The sequence below is a fragment of the Watersipora subatra genome, chromosome 6 (genome assembly GCF_963576615.1).
Source record: "Watersipora subatra chromosome 6, tzWatSuba1.1, whole genome shotgun sequence".
NCBI lineage: Eukaryota > Metazoa > Bryozoa > Gymnolaemata > Cheilostomatida > Watersiporidae > Watersipora > Watersipora subatra.
In genome coordinates this window covers 63,401,833-63,424,204 of record NC_088713.1, presented here as the reverse complement: position 1 = coordinate 63,424,204, position 22,372 = coordinate 63,401,833, and the positions used below count along the sequence as shown (strand labels likewise).

Sequence of the window (22,372 nt, the reverse complement as noted above, 5' to 3'; positions counted from 1 at the left end):
CATAAGTATGTATACTGACTTACCATGTTGTTTATACTGACTTTTAGCCTTTTGTCTAAGTGGATTACTAGTAGTTTTAGTAAAAACAGTGTTCTTACTAGCATGAACCCCACATTCAATTATGGCTGAGATAGCAATATGCAACTCAGTGCTTGCTAGTTCAGAGCAAGCATATCTGTAGAAACTGATTTTATTGTTTTTAAATTGAGTAATACACTTAGAGATTCCTGGACTCAATTTACAACAAAGTATACAAAGCAGAAATTGATTAAAAAGGTCGACCTTTTCGTCATCAGTGTGAAGTCCACTTTCATATTTGCACTTTAAATACCTTTGCAGTATAAAGCCAAATATGGGTGCCAACATTCTTAATTGTATTGGTTTAGAATTGATCCATAAACATATTTCAACCTATGTTCATTTAAACTTCATGTCTCACTAATTAAAAAGGTAACTAAACACTTGAACACAAACACATAGTACCTTTTTGACAAGTCCTGCTGGTGTCTTCAAATTTATAACTGGACATTTCAAAAACTAAAAAGATCTATTGATATTGTAACAAATATTAAATGGTAGTCAAGAAATTTTGTTTAAGAAGGTGATTTGTAACTGTAAAGTTAAAACATATATGTATGCCATAAAGATTAACTCTTTGACAATAGACATACTAAGTGGGAGGAGACAAATCCTAAGAAATAGATTCTATTACTTCATATAAAAGCTATTGTTCATGTTACTATATGGTCTCAGAGCTTTATTGGTACATATCATTGTGTAAGTGGATTCCGAGTAGCACCTTCTACCACATGACAAAGAAGAGGTGTCAAAATAGGCTAAATAACTGAATTAAAATTAATTCTTCCCTTTGCTTTATGGCAGCAGTCGTCATATTCTCCTCTTAAAAAGAATAGTAAAAATATGGAATGCCTTACTATGAAAGCTAAAATATTCCTGAGTAGGCAAAAAGTTCACTTGTCACCATATAATGGTATTTTCATGTGATGGATATAAATATATGTTCTCCCTATTGCCTCATGGCAACAGCCGGCATGTTGAGCAGATATCTGATAAGCTAATCAATGATATACATTGTATACATTAGAGCTAAATGCCAGGAGGTGTGTTGTTTGAGTTGGTGATTAAATATCTGACACAATGCTTGGTATCAATTTTATCAGAGAGATGACGCCTACCATACTCTTCCAAGACCAGGCACCTGTGTAGTTGCAAAGTTTACTCTGTTAAATAAACAAACTACTTTTAGAGATCTAGAAATATTTACAGAGATATACATAGATCTTTTGAGAATAGTGGGCAGTTGACAAAAATAAATCTAGACATACAAAAAGATTTAGATCAAATCTGCAAAAAACTAACATAAGATAGCGTCCTTGCGTTATCTAACTCGAACTACCACAGATCAATGCTCATAACTTCTGCTGTACAGAAAATGCTAGTTCTGGCTGCAAACTGTAACAAACATATCAATGAGTGCCAAACGGTTTTATTCGATCTTGTTAAATATAGTTATGAAAGGAAAATATGTCTTGAAGTTTAAAATAAAATATAGAACTTTAAAGCTCCAATAAACTGCAATGCAGGCTATTAAACCATTGTAGGTTAATTGTAAGCAATAGATATCAACTGGTAGACATGTGTATCAGCTTCCTAGTGCATATTTATTTACATATCTACAAGTTGGAGCTAAGCTAGCAAATTTATTGCATCCAAAAGAGTTATTGTTGCACTGCCTGAAGAAAAGTGTAAAACACGGGTGGCATTTGTTCGCCAGTGAAAGGATTAAATTTATCTTCTCAACATCTTGACAAGGTGTTTGAAAATACAGCCCTAATCTTTATTTAAACATTACCTCTAATAAAGGAACCACTCTAACGAAAAGGTTGCCAAATAGAGCGTCATGGCATTCAAATAAAGGTTTTACAGTATTTAGCTATTTAACTATTTAGTATTTAAGTCAGAAAATGCACTTGTCACCATATAATGGTATTTTTAAAAGCAATGAAGATAAAAATATGTTCTTCCCACTACTTCATGGCAACAGTCGGCATGTTGAGCAGATCTCTGATAAGCTAATCAATAATATAAATTGTATATATTAGAGCTAAATGCCAGGTGTTGTTTGAGTTGGTGATTAAATATCTGCCATAATGCTTGGTATTAATTTTATCAGAGAGATGACGCCTACCAGACTTTCACATGACTAGGCACCTGTGTAGTTATGAAGTTTACTGTGTTAGATGAACAAGTTACTTTTAGAGATCTAGAAACACTCACAAAGATCTACAGATATTTTTTTAGAGTAGTGGGCAGTTGACAGAAAAAAATCTAGCACTACAGAAAAATTTGTAGAAAATCTGTAAAAAGCATGAGTTGGTAACAAAAAGAACAGACACATTAAAAGCATAGAAGGAATTTGAATATTCATAGAGTGTACAAGTATTTCTATTGATAGTTTTATTGCTCAGTCAGTTGAAATATAAAATGTATAAAGTATAACCAATAAAAGGTAGAGCTAAGACACGTATTATAATAGTGCTATGAATGACTCGTATACTAAAACTAAAATTGTGTTTTACATGTATATACATTAAATGTTTTAATGGACATATACTATAAAACATATTGTGACACAAGGTGACAGCTCATAGAACAGCGTACTAAGGGCAATTATTGATTTACTGACTATTCATATGGATCACATGAAATACTAGGAAGTTGAGGCTTTCTCTTATAGTCGTAAAATATAATAACCTTCTCTTAGGTTGCAGGTAATAATATTTATGCTAGTTGAAATACCCCAATAGACCACATGAGAACACAATGTAGAAATATATTATTGTGTCTTAGTCAGCTGTTTATATTTGACAATTTCACTGGAAAGCTAGCTCAGAAATATAGAATCTATTTTATGTAGAGGCTGAAAGGCCACGACCCTTGCATTTATGTTATTCAGTACTACAGGATGTGCATAAAACATCACTAAACAGCTGATATGGAAGCTATGGTTGACATGTAAGCTGCACAAGCAGTGCTTATGAGGTACAAAATTGAGAATACAAAGTGTATTTGGAGTCGTCTTCAATAACCAATAGTGCCAACAACTCAAAAGATCGAAGTGTGTGTAAACATGAGTATTTTTGAACTGCAGAACACCTGCAGCTGTGGTTGCTAGAACAGCTGCAATTTTATTGATTTTGGTATCAGTCAGTTAAAATCCTCCAATTTTAGTAAATTCTCACCCAGTTTCATGATATTGCCTCTGACTTATCAAACAACATCTTGCAGCATGAGCCTCGCACTGGCACACGGTAAGTTTCTGTTGTGAGTTTTTGTGTCTGATGTAAGTTTCTAATAAACTTACATCAGACACAAAGCACTGATGTTTCTACAAAGTATCCTTTTTATTCGTAGTATAACTGTGGCTCTCTTTAGATTAACCACTACTCCTAGTACAGCTATAGTAAGTCGGACCTACTCATTGATTCCTTGCCCATAGTACTACAACAACTCATCATGTGCTCATAATACTATAGCTGTTATTATCCACTCAATCGTTTACAGCGATTTATTGCTAATTTTAAAAATATCGGTACCGAGATATATTTTCTGGCAAAGCTAGTTTAAAAACTTATAACAGATAAGCAGAAAGTTCATTGGCTAAAAAAGAAGCACCAGTAGACACAATTGTACATACAAGAAGATGGCATGTATGCTAGCACAAAATTTGCAAGAAAAATATAAATATTTTTGGTGACATAGCTTTTTATTTGGTTAGTAAATTGGTTTATGATAGTCAAGGTTAGACTCAGCTCGTGAGGGACACTTTCTGGGGCGCAGTCGAAGTCTTCTCTTGATGACAACAAAATACATAGAACAAACCGGCAATTACAATAGCGGATGTGATATACAATAATCAGCACATCAATATCTCTGCATGACCTATGGCTGTTTTGGTTTCCCAATCTCGCAGTGAGTCCACGCCTGGCAAGCGTTTTTGCTCCGAAGCCTGAGAGAGGAGTTTAGGAAAATTGAAGGGTCTAACATCTGCATAGAGTGAGTGTAGAAAATTATAAACCTGGAAGAAACAAAACAATCAAATAAATATTAGCTGATACAGGTAACTGTTGACTGGGTGTACATAACTAACAGATAGTCACTGTACTCACCAACTACAATCATAATAAATGGCCTTGACAATTCATTACTACTACAAATAATCCTATAAGGTAAAGGTTCCTGGAATAGATCGTTTACGGTGTAGGAGCATCTACTGTATATTAACTTTACCCGTCGCACCTGATACTTGCACATGATACTTGCACCTGCTATCGGATAATACACAACCTGCTTCGAGGATCGTATTGCTGGAGACTAAACTGGCACTACCAGCTCCAAACTGGGGTGTATTTGTTACATATTTGTTCATTCTGTTAGAATGAAGTAAAATACCCAACATAAAGTTTAACTTTTCGGGCCAGATTATTTCTCCAAAAAATTAATAAATTTTTATTAAAATATTTTAGAAATATTTTCTTAAACTTATATCACAGAGTTAAATGAAATTTATCGATTCTACTCAGTTCTGTGCCAGCTGATTGTACTCATTAAAGTTTTTTGCAATAGTATTAGAACAGTCAAGTGAATTTTTTTTGTAACTAAACATCTATGCTACTAAGAAAAGTTGACGTTAATGGCAGAGTTTTCAATAAAGACTTGAGTAGCAAATATTTTGTTGTTGAGCACCACAAAGGTGTTATACATGTAGTCTGCCAAGCTACAATTGCTGTATTGAAGGAATACAACATCAAACGACATTACACATCAATACATTCAGCCACGCATGATACCTCGTTAGGCCAAGCTAGATTAGACAAACTGGAACAGATGACCCTGGCAATTAAAAAGCAACAAGGGGTGTTTACTTCATATAAGAAAGACTCTGAGGTTGTAACTGACCTAAGCTTCAAAGTCTGTGTGTTACTTGCAGAAAAAGTGAAGCCATTTAGGGATGGAGAATTAGTAAAAAGTTGCTTGAGGATATTTACTGATTTCACTTGTCCTGAAAAAAGGCAGTTATTGCAACAAACCAGTTTGTCTTGTTTTACAGTGGCACGCAGGATTAACCGCTTTTCGGCAACTTTTTCTTCTTAACCAATATGATTTCATTCTATAATTGGAACAGGTCAGCCGGGTCAAGTTATCACATTACAGAACTGTAAGCATGATGATATTCATCTGTGTTGCTTGTCAGTGATGGCTTGTGTGGCTCACTTTGAAGGCAACAAAGGTGCCTTAATTAATTTAACTGACTATTCATCCCCAGTGCTACAGAATACTGTCCAACAGCAGATGGAACTTAACAAAGAACCTGAGAAGACGGTGTGTGCTAAAGTAAAAGGAGATTCACTGGTGGTTAGAGCAACTATCCACAAGAATGGCTTCTCCAGACTAGTTAATAAAAGCAAGCTTGAAAAAGCAAAGAGAAACTACTCAGAGGTAATTTTAAGTAGCACTATCCAATCCTGCCAAAATTCTGTCATATTATGTAGTGTGTCAGGTTCTTAGTGTATCTCTTTAATTCCCTTTCGCACAGAGTACAGACAAACTCACTGCAGTTAAGTCCTTGAGAAGTGAGATTAAAAAATATAAAATATGATAACCTCTTTACCAGTCTAATTGGGTTACCATCACAGTAAGGTTGATTTGGCTTGTGAATGCATGTTATGTCCCTGTTTTGTCATGTGGTTTGAAAAATTATCTTTATTTTTTACCACAGTTGTCAGTGGCAGATGACTCAGGAGACATTTCAGTATTCCCTTCGCCAAAGAAAACATTTGGATCTGCGAGTAACGTGAAGCTGTCCACAAGTAAGCCGGTACTGGAGAGAGTATGTGCGATCTGCGAGAAACACACCGGATACTTGTTTGTAAAATCGGAGACAGTACATGACAAACTCATGGGAGCTGAAACTGTTCATGCAGGTGAGTTATTTGCACTAACTTGTATTTTTATTGCTATTTGGCCCAGAAAATCACATATGTTCATATATTAGGTGTAGACAACTACTGACTTATACACAAATTTGGTTTTACAATGAAATGGGAATCAAATCCAGAGTAACTCATCTGATTTGAAATCTACATACTTGAGTTAGTATAAATTGAAGGGATCTTCTATCTGAAAGAAGGTGGCCACAAAATCAAAAAACTAAGCACTTTTTATATCTCGGCTGATAGCCTATGAAAAGTGTTATTAAATGTGTGAATTACATTCGTGCTCGAGAACTCAATCATTGCCAAATCAAGGCATTTTTAGAAGAACTTGATTGAGATTACCTAGATGTTGTGTACTTCTCTGCAGTGCGTTGGTTGAGCCGAGCTAGTACGCTGAAAATATTTGGGAATCTGAGAAAGGAGATTGTGACTTTCATGGTTAATAAGCAGCAGGATGTTGCTTGTTTAACTGATGATGACTCAATAAATGACGTTGCCTTTCTAACTGACATTGCACAACATATTTCAAATTTAGATGTTAAACTACCAGATAAATGCCAGTTGGTAAACAAAATGTTTGAACACCTATGTTCCTTTGAAAAAAAGCTTCAACTGTTTCGGAATCAACTGAGTAAAACACAACTTACTCATTTTCCTCATTTAGCAGTCAGAAAAGCAGAACTGCCAGAGATAGATTGCTCAAAATATACTAAACAACTTGAAAAGTTGCATTCTGAATTTTCAACGAAGTTTACTGATTTTAGGAAATGTGAACCTAAGTTCACACTACTTTCTCAGCCCTTTGACATGGTACCTGAAAACAGTCCTGACCGCTATAAAATGGAGATGATAGAATTAAAATCACACGCTGATTTGAGGAGAGCCTATACTAATAATGATTTAGTAACTTTTATGAGAAATATGTATTTGGAAAGTATCTAAAACTTGAGCTGCATGCTAAAAACATGTTATTACTTTTTGGCAGTACATTTTGTTGCGAAGTTTTTTTTCAAAAATGAAATTGACTAAAGACAGGTACCGAAGTCAAATCACCGATGAACACCAGACCAGTCAACTTCGAGTTGCAACTACATCGGTAAAAGTGGACATTGAAAAGTTGTGTAAAAGTGTAAAGTACCAAGTTTCACCCTAATTATCCGATCTGCGCTTTATTTTTGTCTCAACTTCTTGTTCCAATATTAAAGATTCATGCTAATAATAATTTATAGTTATTGTTTGCAAGAAATGTACTTACTCATATTACATCATTTTCTCAGTCTCCTCAACTCGACACACAATTTTCCATTAGATTACATAATTATGGGTTGCTGGCCCTAGGTATTGTTCAAATAGTGAAAAGTGGTCCTCAAAGGAAACATGTTGCACGTTCCTGGTCTAGGCAAATGTAACTCTATCGGTGAACTTCTACTTGCATTCTGCTCAGAGCATACATCACATACAAGGGTCATCATAAGACATCATTGATGCGTCAAAAGTCCAAAAATTGGCACCTACTAAACTGTTATCACAAAGCAAGTAGACTGGAGACATGTTTAGACACCTGCGTTCATAGAGGTACATAATGATGTGCAGACCAAAACATAGTCTATTCCATGATAACAGTCGCAATACAAACGAAACATGGGGAGACCCATTCAAAACCACCAAAGAACCTAAAAGTTGTAAAGCCAAAAGACAGCAAGATTCGAGAAAGCTTAGAGGAAAAAATAAATGAAAGTTACATAAGAAAATAGGAGGTCACTGAACGATGTGGGACTTTAAAAACCGTGACATTAAACGCAGCATATGAAGTACCGGGCCAACTGTTCGAAAGACACCAAGATTGGTTCAGAGAAGACGATGTGAAGTTAAACTAGCAACTTCAAGAAATAAATGATGCAAGAAGTCAGTATCTGTTGAGTTGCACCAGAGTGAACCAAGCAAAACTATTAACAGTAAGGACTAAGCACTAGCAATACATCACAGAACCAAAACCACATTTATCAGAAAACGAAGCCTACCATCCACTGCCCATTGCAGAAATATAAAGAAATTCTTCTATGGTCTAAGAGAAGTATTTCTTCTCACCCAAAGAAGAAAAAACACTCCAGCTAAAAACATTTGATGGAGAAACTGACCCATAGAATAAGAATTGCTGTCCAAGACACAGTATGGATTTTGCGAGGGGTCAATAATATTGACATCGGATTGGCCACGGCCATCAGGTGGCGAAGTTTGTTGATCGAGCTCCGTTGAGATTGCACTAACCTGGGTTTTGGGGCTAACACTATTATCACGGGATGGTTGCATTTCCTTGCTAGGTTTTTGGGTCTAGGTTTTTATTGCAGATATGCGTTGATCGCTGATAACAAACCATAAATCAGCAAAACTTAAATTCCTACAGCGTAGGGGTAGTACCTAACCAGAAAAACGAATCCATAGAAAATCAAACATTTCAAATTACCTATTTTCACAAAATTTGAGATTGGTAGAGGTCTTAGTATATGCTTAAAGTTAAATATAATTTACCCGAATTCACCTAAACAACGGCCTTTTTTCCTAGTTTTTGATAAATATTTTGCCACCTTACCAAAAAATGACAAAGTCCTTTATCGTTGTCACATTGTTTAACCTGGCCAATAAGAAGGGACAGCAGGCAAAGTTATGCAGTGTAATTTTCATACTCAAATTTTAAATCTAAAACCAAATGTGGGCCATTTTAAAATGGTGACTATTAATATCATGAATGCTTGTGAATGGCAACTGACTGATCATAACTGTGACAATATTAGACAAATATATTTATTTGATAACAAAATGAAACCAACAGATCAGTAAAATAACCTTCATTATTCATAATATTTGTAAATTTGTAAATATTTGTAAGGTGCCTTATTCGGCATATTTCTTTGTTCTGGTGCCATGTTCGGGTTCATCCCAAAAGAGCTCGACATGTTCATAACCCAACCCCGACCTTACCCACATGATGACCGTGACCAATCCTGTGGGAGAGGAGGGGTTTAAACCAATGGAGGGATATAGTACAGTATTTAGAGTGTTTGGCCTCAATAGATATAAGACAAATGTCTAGAACATGTCATGCTTTTGCATTCTGTTTTCGATGACTTCACCCAAGGCCTTTAATGCGGTCCCAAAACAAGGTCTCCAGATGGTATTGAAAAAGTTAGGCTGCACTGACAAGATGATAAAACTGATAAGATCCATGCATATTATGAAGGAATGCAGGCATAAATGGCCAAGGTGAATCCTGCTTCAGAGATTTACTCACCCACTCTTGGCACGTATTCTTCATCTAAAGCAATTTAGAACTTCAACAAATTTTCAAGGAGGTGAAGTGCAAAAGAAGAGGAGTTATCAGAGGGAATTGCTGACACGAAGCGCTGCGAGACGTCTATGCAGTAGAAATAACACACTTGAATGACAGTTCAACCTGATGTTCCTGTGCCACCATCAACATTGTTCGAACAAAAGTTAGAAAAACATTTGGGAGGCAATTTTCAAAAATTGACCCAGCAATGAAACAGATCTGGCTGCTGACTAAAAACGTTTCATGTCTAGTTTATGATGAGATGAGTGAACAGAGTCAACCCACCAAACAAATCAACCTATGAAAGGAAAACAAGAGATGTGTATCCATACTTATAAGGTTAAGGAAGTTTCTATCATCAGTGCTTATAATCATGTTTGAGTGATAAGGTTTATAATAAGCTGACTGTGACAATAACAATAGTTTTAGATAGAAAACAACCTGATGGATACAGCAACACAACTGTGATAGTTCACAATGAGAGTAACTCTACATCTATTACATTGTTATGTCTTCGGGTGACTCAAACCATAGAATATTTTACTGATTGATAGTTTAGACAAAAACATACATGCTTAAGCCTGCTCATACGCTAGAGAGCTCAACATACTGATGCTTTTAAACCTTACCGTTTCTGGATTCCACATTCCTTTGGGATTCCTGCATAAAGGACGCAACTCTTGTGAAGAAAACTGAATTTTAGGGTACACGGGATCCTCACTGGTCTTTCCAGCCAACCTCTTATTTGCCTGACAGTATAATAAAATGTAGATGATTAGACACTTTGTGTTGATACACAAAGGGATCAAAGCAAAACCGAAATCGCTACAAACCAAACTACGGAGTATGCAGTTAAGCTAAAGCTAAATGTCTACTTACTTATCTTAACACAAAACCAAAAAAGCTACCAACCAAAAGGTAGCAAAACAGAGGGATCTGGAAATGATTACCGTGAATAAAGTACCGTGAATAAAGGTTTTGAGTCAAGGTTACGAAGCTGGCCACAATGAGTAAACTAAGTTTCGATAACGAGGAGTAAAGAACTCTCATATAAACTGTTATCTTATCTCTGTTATTATAGACGTGATTAGCAACAGTTGATATAACATAACTAACTATTGCTATAGAGTATGCAGTTAAGCTATAGTTGAACCTCTACTTATGATTATATCAACATATTCGGATATCAGCAGTCAGCAAATGTAAATACAGTAATCTCTTGCTATTTCACTTCACATATTTCACATCCCCACAGGATCGCAGACTCATTAATAGCAACAGTTCTATCAAACGTGACACGGAAAGAGGCAAAAGTCAACATGAAATCAGTATCAAATGTTTACGAAATTTAAAGTAATAAATTATAAATAATCATATACTTGGGCCCAGATTAGATTGAAGAAACAAATCGCACTGACTGACCCCATAAGCACTCAATCATATGTGGTTGACAGACCTAAAGCATTTCCCAGATTTTACAACCAAACTACTGATGCCAAACACTACTCACACTTTTGATATTGCTCATGTTATGTGGCGTAGTGAGTGGTCAGAAACGTATGCTATGCAGGGCAATCACTCAATAGCCAGATTTAAAATTCCTGAAATTCATGTTTGCATACTTCGTAATGTCGGGCTATACACAAACCATACGAGCTGAATTTTGACTTGTACCACAGAAATTTAGTACATTATCGCACCCGTGCTTTCCACTGCATAATTGTAAAACGGTGATGGTGACATATGTCAAATCTGTTGCGCTGAAGCCAATTTATAGAACCCTCACAATACATGATATAGCCATGCTAGCTGTTGATCTTGTGCACAAGTCACTAGCAGTGGTATGCGTAAATGTAACAAAGACGAATGCTTTGATGGAAAGTTACTGTAGCGCTCAGACCAGCACGATGAGTCATGAGCTTTGTAGGCAATTAACCTTTAGTAGACCAGGAGGGCATGAAAAAGCCGTCAAAAAGTGATTTATTCCTTTTGAACGTGGGCTATGTGATAAAAGTGGCATCTAGATCAGAATTTCGAGATGATTTCAAATATTTTGTGTTTACACCTCTCAGATTGCTCATTTTGGAGCAATATAATTAATATATTATTTTGAATAAATAAATGTATGTAATGTTTTATGTGCTTTTACCCACAATTTGATTATGAAAATGGCATATAACTACTAAATAATTAGCAACAACCTAAGTTGGAATCAATTCTCATAACACTAAAATATTTTAAAGTGTTGCTGCACCTGCACGACGAGACGCCAGAGAAAATTTATGCAGATTTCCATATGAACCACAAGTATAGCCAAGTATTTCCAATGTTTGTTTTGTCGTGGGGTTATTTTGACCTTTGAACCCCTTTTCAGACTTCTCAAAATTTCGGTTTTGGGGTGGCGTGTCAAACCCCATAACTTCCGTGGCTTTATTTTTGCCAATGCTTAGTCCATTAATTGCTTGTTGACCAGTCTTTACAGAACATGCCATTTTCACTAGCTTTTATATTGAACTTTCTCAAGCTATGAGCATATTTTTTGTTATACTCTCACATAAATTAAGCTTGAAATGTAATGATACGAATGGGTCGGAAAGGCGTGCTCTATTATTGGCTACCACTTGCCGAAACCTCCGGTAATAATCCTTAACGGGCTCACCCGGTTTCTGGTGAGTTACCGATACCTCCAGTGCAGCATGATCAGAACCGGGACTAGCATATAGTTTAGTTCTAAGTCTTATGCACAGTCTGCTAAACTCTATTGACTTATCATCGCTAATGATCTCGTCATAGAATATCTTGGGAATACTCTGTAGGTAAAATTCCAGCACAGCCATTTTGCTGCTATTTGGCACTGAATTAAAAACACTACTTGTTTCAAATTTGCACAGAAGTTCTTGCCATGTCAATTTGATGGAATCACCATTGAAACACTTTAATAAAAATTTTAGCCAGTCTCTTGGATTCAAATTGAAACAAGTTCAGAAATAAATGACTTACCCTCTGCATCATCCGCTTCATGGGATAAATCTCTTAAGGTCGGAGTTCTGCCGAAAGTTGTTTTGGCATCAGAGTCAGAGAGTAACCTCAGCTTGTTGTTGATGATGATTGAGCTTTCTTAAAAAGTGTCGCGTAACCGAGTCACCCTATTTTCAAAATTCCTCTCAAGTCGTTTCAGAGTTTCACTGACTTCATAGTGTATTTTATCTATACTCCGCTCTTGCTAAATAAAAAACTTTTCTTCCAATTCATCAAATATTTCGTTAGTTTCTTGTTTAAATGTTTCCAATCTATTCAAAATATTTTCAGTTATAGGAACAGCCATGATTATTAATAAAAAGTTAAGAAAAACTTTTGTTAATAAAATATAAGTTTTTTGCCGACCTTCTGCTTCGCGGGATTATTGTGATGATTCTCTGTTTTAGGGTTATTAACTAGATGTATAAGTGCTAGATTGGTGGTTAAAGTGGTGGGTTTATGATTTGCAAATTTAGAGGACTGTATTTTAGGTGTAGATTTAATTTCAAGAGTTATACTGGCCTTTTAGTTAAAAAACTTTTAAACAAATTACTTTTATTAGAATCTAAAACTTTCAGTAGCAAAAACATAAAATATATAAAGGCTAATCAAGTCAATGGCTCACGCTAATTGCACAACTTTGAAAATATAAAAAGTGACACTAGAGCAAGGTAATAGTTAAAGCGTGAGTTACATGTAGATATGGAATTTGAATTTTTTTCTGATCTACGCATGCGTATATATGTTTGCCTAATCAGTCAGCCAACCGTCACATCCGTAGATCTCAGACAACTGGGCCATGCAAAACTTCCGAAGCAGTAAGCAAATAAGTACAAAGAAGCACATAACATTTGTGCTATGCAGTAAAATAGCAGGTGCTGGGAAGTTGGAAAAACAAATCGGCGTGTCTAGATACCAAGAGTCCAGAATTCTGTTTCCTAGTTATGCTCGAAAGAGTAATATAGAAAGGTATGAGTGGTTCTGCAAGAGGCGTATAATGCTCTTACGACATGATTCATAAATATTAATAAGGAAGTGGAAACACATGAAGAGTACTTTTGTATCAGAATGACAGGTCTTGATGGGCTGTGTAATCAAGGATAACAAAAGCTGGGCGCTTAAGCACATATAAATATAAAATATATATACATATATGTATATATATTTATATATATATATGTATAAATATGACAGTTCTTTTTGATTGGTTAGTACCAAAATGAGAGAGAAGATGATTCTTAAAGTGTTTATATATACAAATACATACATACATACATACATGCTTACATACATACATACATACATACATACATACATACATACATACATACATACATACATACATACATACATACATACATACATACATACATACATACATATATACATACATACATACATAGATACATACATACATACATAGATACATACATACATATATAATATATATTATATATATATATATATATATATATATATATATATATATATATATATAGAATAATCTCACGCTTCTCTAGAATAGTGTTCTATTACTGGAAGTAAGAGCTAAAGTATAAAAGAAGTAGGAGATGACTAAAAATGAGTAATTAATAATAATTAGTAATATAATTATTAAAATAATTAGTGAGTATAGTTAGTAATAAAAACTTATTTTTAGTCGTTTCGTACTTTTTTATAAATATATATGCACAAATGTATACAATATTGCCAGCAAAGGAAAAAAAGTGGAGAAACATCTCATTTTTAGAAAAAAGATTGAAAAGTGAAGAGAAGTAAGAACAACTGTAATTCTAGTAGTCATTGGGGCACTGGGCACAATAACACATGGGCATAAACTGAGGCTTGCCCAGACACCGGCAGCAAACAACTCAAGGGAGTTGCAGAAAAGTACGCTATTGGGAACAGCTAAGATCTTGAGGCGAGTGCTCAAACTCTCAGGGCTCTAGTAGGAGACCCGAGTTAGAGTAGAAGTTACTACCCATATAGGTTAACCAGGCTGAGGAAACAATTTATTATATATATATATATATATATATAATAAAATGCCAGAGAACATACATTATATATTACATATATAATATGCATATGCTCTTGTATCTTAATGCAATTTTTCCTATATAAAATGACTAAATACTAGGTATTCCGTTCTCATACTATGAAAAAGCCACTGAAAACAGGATATTGTGATGAAAAAATGTGTTTTAATTGCTTTAATTCACCACTTGCACTTAAAAATAACAAATAACTATCTAGTTCTTATGACCTGCAATTAAATGTGACATTATTATGTATAATACTGTATGGAGTTCTTACCTTTGAGACAGACAGTCACGGCAAATGAATGTATGAGAAAGACTTCACAACAACATTTTTCGGAAAGCATAAACAACAGCTCAGATAGAGTGTACATTACCCCAGATTGAGTGTACAATAGCCTATAGAGAGTGTAAAATAGCCCCTATAGAATTCATAATAGTTCAGAAGAAGTGAACGATAGCCCAGAGGAAAAGTACAATAGTTCGGAGAGAGTATAAAATAGTCTAGAGGGAGTGTACATTAGCCTAAAGAGAGTGTTGGCTCAACTTAACATGTGTACCAATTGTATAGTAGCTAATGATCTTTATTAACTTCTAATAGATAGTGTTTCACGATATCTTTGCAAGTACACCTGATTATTTGTTCTTTAAATATATCGAATATCGAAAAGTATTGAACATTGGTGTTGGCTTCTTTTGATATATAGTGTTAGGCTTTAACATGAATGATATAAAAGGATATTGGTTGATATCGGTTGAAAAACAGGAGTCGTCCCCTCTTTACAATAAGGAGACTGGACAACCCATGTTTTGCAAAAGATAAAGCGTCACATCGACTTATATCGCTCTATTGTGCTACACTACCAATATATATGGTTTGATTGATCACAGTCTAACTTATTTTGTAAGCTATATACATCTAAGCTATACATGTAAAATATGTATACATCTATGTTGTAGTGATTCCACAAGCACACACTACATAGCTAACGAGCATTACAGTGGTAACTTCTGAGTCATTTCCCCTTGTCTCTGTAGATCCAAAAGCGTCACCAAACTCTATAGAGACAACCACTGTTGCTCCAGTTGTAACTTCAGAATCATCTACCCTTGTCTCTATAAAGACAACAACTGTTGCTCTCTTTGCATTTGTCTGTGTTCTCATAATCATCATCATTGTTGTGGTTGTCATTTTGGTAAAATACAAAAGAAAATATACTTTGTAAGTACCTATAGCAAGCTGACATATGATAGAGCAGTGATTAGCAGATACATATCAACATTATAACTCCTGCTGTCTCTACTTGAAAGTCAGCCTCCCAGGCCCTGGTTGTTGCATTCCCTGAGGTTAACCCACCACCAAAGGTTGCACCAAAGGCCACAGAAAGTGAGTTATTTCAAACTCCAACTGAGTGGTGTCAAACATAGACACTTGAAGTTAATCAATTCAGATATTAGCTTCACTTGTTAGATTTGTCATATCTTGAAACAAGTAGTGTATATATTTCACTAATGATAACAAAGATTTAACTAAGTTTAACTTTACCAAATATAGTGTTATACTTTAATTTACACTAAGTATAGTTAAAAATAACTATGCACTTTTTGATTTGATTTATAATCTTAGCGTTTTGACTTCTAATTGCAGAATTGTAATGCTTTAAGAAAAATCAGCCATTGTTTGTTAAAAAACATTTCTTTAAGTAAATACTTGCTCAAAATTTGATAGTTGTGTTGAAAGGCTTGTAAGTGAAGGCTGAGTGTACTTGCAAGTGTACTCCTAAGTAGAGGTTTTACTGTTACAACAGTACTTGTAAGCAGAGGTTTGAGTGTACTCTTAAGTAGAGGTTGGACTGTACTTTTAAGTAGAAATTTGACCATACTTGAAAGTAAAGGTTTGACTGTACTCATATGTAAAAGTTTAACTGTACTTATACAAACAAGTTTTCTGTACTTATAAGTTGAGCCTAGACTGTACTCATAAGTAGAGGTTTGATGGTACTCGTAAAAAGATGTGTATGTTGAAGATAATGTAACTTCAAGTGTGTCTATATTTTGTTAAGCTTTGAATTTTAGCTTGTTCATAAAAATATGTTAGAATGGCTGCAAAAAATAGCAAAATGCAACCCAAGATTGTGATATAGTTTTATTTTATTTCAGTAAATTATTTTAAAACATCTGATAAATACGCACAATTTCACGGGTGTATGAATTTTTCTTCTCTCACCAAAAACAGTAAGCGATGATATTGAAAAATCTTTATATTTAAATTTTCATCCAGATTAAACTTTAAAATCCTGTTATAATTGATGGGAATTGTCTTATCTTCATTACAGTAAGCCTGGAAAACTTGGAGTTATCTTCTAATACATACAGCCAACAAGGAGGTGGGTATTTGAAGATAAGAGCACTCGCGTGATATCGTTACTGTTGCTGCTAGTAAAATAAAAGATATGAACGAGTGGTTATATTAATTTTTTAATAAGAGTCATGATAAACTTCATTAGTAAATAGAAGACCACTCCAAAAAATAAGTAGTTTCCAACCAATTTTGTTACTGACAGTAACTTCTGAAGCAAAGAGGTTTTTTTAAAAATGAACTTTTAACCAAAAATAGTTCAATTTAGTTCAAAGATCATAAAAGGGAAGAAAATCAGAGTAAACGCAGAGAAAGCAGAGCATGTGAAGTGTCCAGGGCAAGAGATTGATTACGTATACGCTTTGTATGTATACAAGTATGCAAGTGTTTACATGTCTTCAAACCGGATAAGGTGGAATCACTCTGCAGTTCAGTTAACCTCTTTAATTTTGACCAAACTCAGTAAATAGAAGGCTCTGGCTTCAATCAGTAATAATAGTAACAATGGAATAAATAAAATGCAAAGTCTATATGACATGCTAAGCAAGTGTCTAAATAGATCAGCATAAGTTCAACATAGAGTTTCAGCCATAAAATAGGGTCACCTCTGATCAGCTGTATTGACTTGTTGAGTATTTGAACCACAGGTAGATGCAAGTAAAGGTAATATAAACTATTGTTTTTAGGACCAATAACGAATATCGCTGGCTGAAAATTTTTGTCATGGAATGTTAAAACATTTTGATATTCTAAAATAATATTCTGTAACAAGATTTCGTCAGCCATCAATAATTACTTGAGATTAATTCTACATTCTTACTCCATATTTTACTGTTTTTGTCTAGTACTTGTAACGGAGTAACTGAAATAAACTGTGCCTATTTCTAAACTAGCAATTATCCTGACAGTGCATAGAATTTTTATTCTTATTCCATCATTAATCAGATGATGTTGATGTCAGATAGGTGTGTACAAGCTCTAAGATCTGGTTTTAAGGAACCAGACAGAGTTTCCAAGCATGTATTTGCGACCTGGCAAAAGGCACAATGCATATGCATGTGAGCTAAAGATGAATGTGGCCAAAAAATGTGGTAACGGATTTACATAGACAAACAAAGGTACACAATGACTGCGTGTGATTTATTAATATAGATGTTAGCTCTAGAACTACGTATGTAATCAACATTTGTTTATTGTGACCACTATTTTTATCTCATCGTTAGGGTACTAATTCTTCTTTATTGCTATGCTAATACTCTAACATTGCTCACTTATCAGAATAGAGAGCAAGGCTTCTGTTGGGCAGCGGATATCGTTCAAGCAGTGACCATGGAGAAAGTTCGAACACAAGTACTAACTGAAGTGTTTGTAGAATTGCCGAGAATGATTTCTGAGGCAAAAATTCTTGAGCTTGTTCTTGAGCTTTGAAGTTTTGGCAAGGTTTCAGGCTAAGAATACAGTTAGCTGGTCAGATTTATGTAAAATCCTTACTAACTTAATAGTGGTTGTCTGTTAACAAGCGCTTGAACTTGGGATTGCTGTCAAAGTTCGCCAAAACAGTTGGGGCTTGCAATCTTTTGTGAGTTCTTATAACAAAATCAATTACCTTTTTATATAGTGTTAGCCTATATTTAGATGTCTAACAATGTTTCATATAAAATTTGACTCGCTAAAACTGTTGTCTGTAAGAAGAGTTCCTATCAAAGTTGGCGGAGTTCCTATTAATGTAGGTAGAGTTCCTTAAAATTAAACTAAAGTGTTACAAATTGATATGATCATTCATAAAGTATTGAAACCTCCCTTCATATAATAACTTTGACAATTTCTACCCTTTTTGATACTGTTGTATACATTTTTGTAAAAGCTCGTAGTATCATTAAACTCGAAAAGGGTGGTTCGCTGTTCCTCAGTGTTTTCCTTTTGGCGTTCATCGTCAATTATGTGAAACGTGAATCGATGGCACTAATGGGACATTTTGCTGCAGCCAAACTTTCTGATATTTGCCAAGCATTGACAACAGCCTTTTAAAATGTGAACCATTTAAATAATTTGCTGTTTTAGATACCTTGATTTATTTATATCCGCTTTTGATAGTTGCGGCGAGACTAGCATTTGATTCCAGCACGCAAAAACAATGAGGTTTCTTCGTGAAATTTTAAAAATAAAAAGTGAGAACACTACATCGGGGAGTATTTCCTGATGCAGACGCTGACAGGTTTGTGATAGTGCGAACATAGTTAGCTCCATCTCTTCTCTCCCTTTGATTCTTTCTTTTCCCTCCTCAACGATTAGTTCAAAACAAATTACCTTTTTGTTTTCTTCCTAAATTTCTTCTTTCTTTTCTTTTTTCCCTTCCTCATCCTTCTCTATCTTTCTCATCTCTAATTTTTGTATTTTGTTCTTTCATCAGTTTCTCCTATCTTTCGACCAATATCCTCCTTCCTCACTCTTCCAGCAGTATTCCCTTAGATCTCTCACATCTACTTTACCTTGCTATTCTTGTCTTATCTTCTCTCATACTGCCATCCAATACTTATGATCTATTCAGTTGAGTAACACCCAGAAGGCAGACTCAAAGTGGTTAGCTAATTGCTTCCATACCCTCATTATTCTCGATACACTTTGTTCCTCCTTCCCTTCCTTATCTCACTCTCTCTCCTGTCTCTCTCTCCTGTCTCTTTCTTTCTCTCCTGTCTGTTTCTCTCTCTCCTGTCTCTACTTGTATTATTATAAGTTTGTGCTGTTTTTGTTCTCTGTCACTCTAAATATAAATTTGACAAATCCAATGTATATGTTTTTAGTCATGTTCATTCAATGATATAAAGCCCCCACAGGATAGGCAACGGTTATCAGATGGACGAGTTTTAATGATCGAGCTTTGTTGGGATGAACCCGAACACAGCACCAGAACAAAGAAATATGCTGAATAAAGCCCCTTGCAAATTTACAAATATTATGAACAATGGTGGTTATTTTACTGATCGTTTTAGTTTCATTTTGTTGTCAAATAAATATAGTTGCCCAATATTGTCACAATTATGATCAGTCAGTTGCCATTCCCAAGCATTCATGATATTAATAGTGGCCATTGTGAAATGGCCTAAATTTGGTTTTAGATTTAGATGTTGAGTATGAGAACTACACTGCACAGTTTTGCCTGCTGTCCCACCTTGTTGGCCAGGGCAAACAATATGACAACAATAAATGAGTTGGTCATTTTATATTGGGAGTGGCAAAATATCAATCAAAAACTAGGGAAAAAAGGACATTATTCGTATGAATTCGGGTAAATTATATTTAACTTCGAGCATTATTACGACCCCTACCAATATCAAAATTGGTAAAAATAGGTAAATTGAAATGTCTTATATTCAATGGATCCATTTTTTGTTAGGTGTTACCCCTATATTGTAGAAATTCAATGTTTGCTGATTCGTGGTTTGGTATCCGCCATCGACGCTTATTTGCAATAAAAACCTATACCCAAAAACCTAACAAGGCAACGCAACCGCACCGCGAGAACTGTGTTAGCCCCGAAACCCAGGCTAGCACAGTCCCAGCAGAGCTCGATCCTTAAACCCCGTCTATATGATAGCCGTCGCCTATCCTTGTGGGGGTTTATAACATTGGTTCATTTTATACTACTTTGTATTTATCCTTGCTTTCTATCATCAGCTTTGTGCATCCTTCATTCTGACACTAGGGAGGTAGTCTAGCTCTATGGAACACTAATTGTTACTTTCTCTTTTAGAATCAATGGTGGTGGAGGAAGAACCAGCTAAGCTTGCTCGGCTAATAAAAAGCCAACTTACATGCAAAATCTGTTTAAGTGATCTCGTTGGCATTATCTTCTTTCCTTGCAGTCATCTTGGTACGTTTCTGTTAACAATTTAAATTATTGTCTGGGCATATTGAAACTTATACAAATCAAAGCAAAATGATTTATTGAAGTGCACTATTGGCACTATGAGTATCCTAGTATTTGGCTCTTTTATTTAAGCTCACCATTCACATACCTATGTTAATGGTCTTTTCTGCTGTGGCAACTCTATAATTAGACCAACTCTATTGTAGTCTGCTGTATAATGTGCAGTGCCGCAATGAGCCAGTGCCCAATGTGTCGATGCTCCATAAATGGAACAATCAAAGCCAACTTTTAAAAGAGGAATACCAAGAATCTTATCTTTTCTACTTCATTGGTGAGCACCACTTGTGTAATTATTCTGTTTAAGATGGAGCATCAAGAATAGCTAAGCTTGTTTTAGCTTGGCAGCTCTGCAAAAATTTGACCATTTATCAAACATACTCCAGTGTTCCTAATGAATCTGACATAGTTTGCTAGTTTATGCACAATTTTTATTTAAATGAAAAACTGCAAAAATCCTAAAAAAAACTTGAAGAGGTTTGACTGTAGACGTTCAAATGTAAAAGTTTGACTGTAAAGCTTTGACTGAAGAGATTTCACTGGAGAGGTTTGACTGTAAAGGTGTGACTGTGGAGGTTTGACTAAAAAGGTTTGACTGGAGAGGTTTGACTGTAGAGGTTTGACTGTAGAGGTTTGACTGTAAAGGTTTGACTGTAGACGTTTGACTGTAGAGGTTTGACTGTGGAGGTTTGACTGTAGAGGTTTGACTGTAAAGGTTTGACTGTAAAGATTTGACTGTAGAGGTCTGACTGTACTAGCTGCCTGCTGGTGTAATCTTAATTTACACATCATCTATCTTTTTCTATTTATGGAGCGACTAAACTTTGGGAAACTTTAATGTCTTACAAGAAAAGCATTTTAAATGAATTAAAACTTGCAGCAAAAGTTTTTAACCTTGACCCACAGATAATCTCCCATTTTCAAGCTGACATTATAGTAAATAAAGTGGTTCTGATTCATCAATGTAATCTTTTGTTACAGAGGATTTGGACTCTCTCCTGCTGATAACATTAGCCTCTGCCTGTGCTACAAAGGTGTGCCCTGCTTGCCCTGCATTCTCAAAGACTCTGCGCCTCGCTAACAGTAGACACTAACAGTATTAGCACAGATGCTTCCAAAAAGAATCAACAACTCATTGCTCAAAAATTTAAAATTAAATTATATATTCAATGTGTAAAACACAGTGATCCATTTTTGAATTTATTATATATTATTTTTATTATTGTGTATATCATATTGCATCATATCATATTTATCACTCGAACTTTTGCCTGTTTACTCAGCCGTCCGAACTTACTCACCCGTTGCCGAGCCTCCTCCATCTGCAGTGAGGCTCAGTCAGGTTACGGTCACGGTGACCCAGGGGTCAGTCCTTACGGCATTGGCCACGGGGCCATGCCAGTATCATGTATACTATATGTATGTATACTAAGCAATTATAGAGATTGCTACGCATTTTACTGTTTCCACGGCAGTATTTCGGTTCCAGCAATTAATCGGATCTACAAGTACTTTGTAGATTTGTACTAGAGATGCCCCGATTCTAATTTCACCAGCCGATTCAGATACCGATTCGATATGCCGATTCTCATTGAAAAATAATCCGGTTCAGATACTGATTCAGATCTTTTGGGTTGCATAGATAATTGTTAATTTTATTATGTAAATATAATGCAAAAAAAATAT

General features: G+C 35.1%; 1 long non-coding RNA gene across 1 annotated transcript; it reads left to right on the top strand.

The window, feature by feature from the left end:
• Positions 1 to 20,521: 20,521 nt before the first annotated feature.
• Positions 20,522 to 21,774, top strand: LOC137398488 (uncharacterized). Its single transcript, XR_010978943.1, has 3 exons — positions 20,522 to 20,632; positions 20,836 to 20,960; positions 21,668 to 21,774. It is a non-coding gene; the product is annotated as an uncharacterized lncRNA (long non-coding RNA).
• The last annotated feature ends 598 nt before the right edge of the window (positions 21,775 to 22,372 follow it).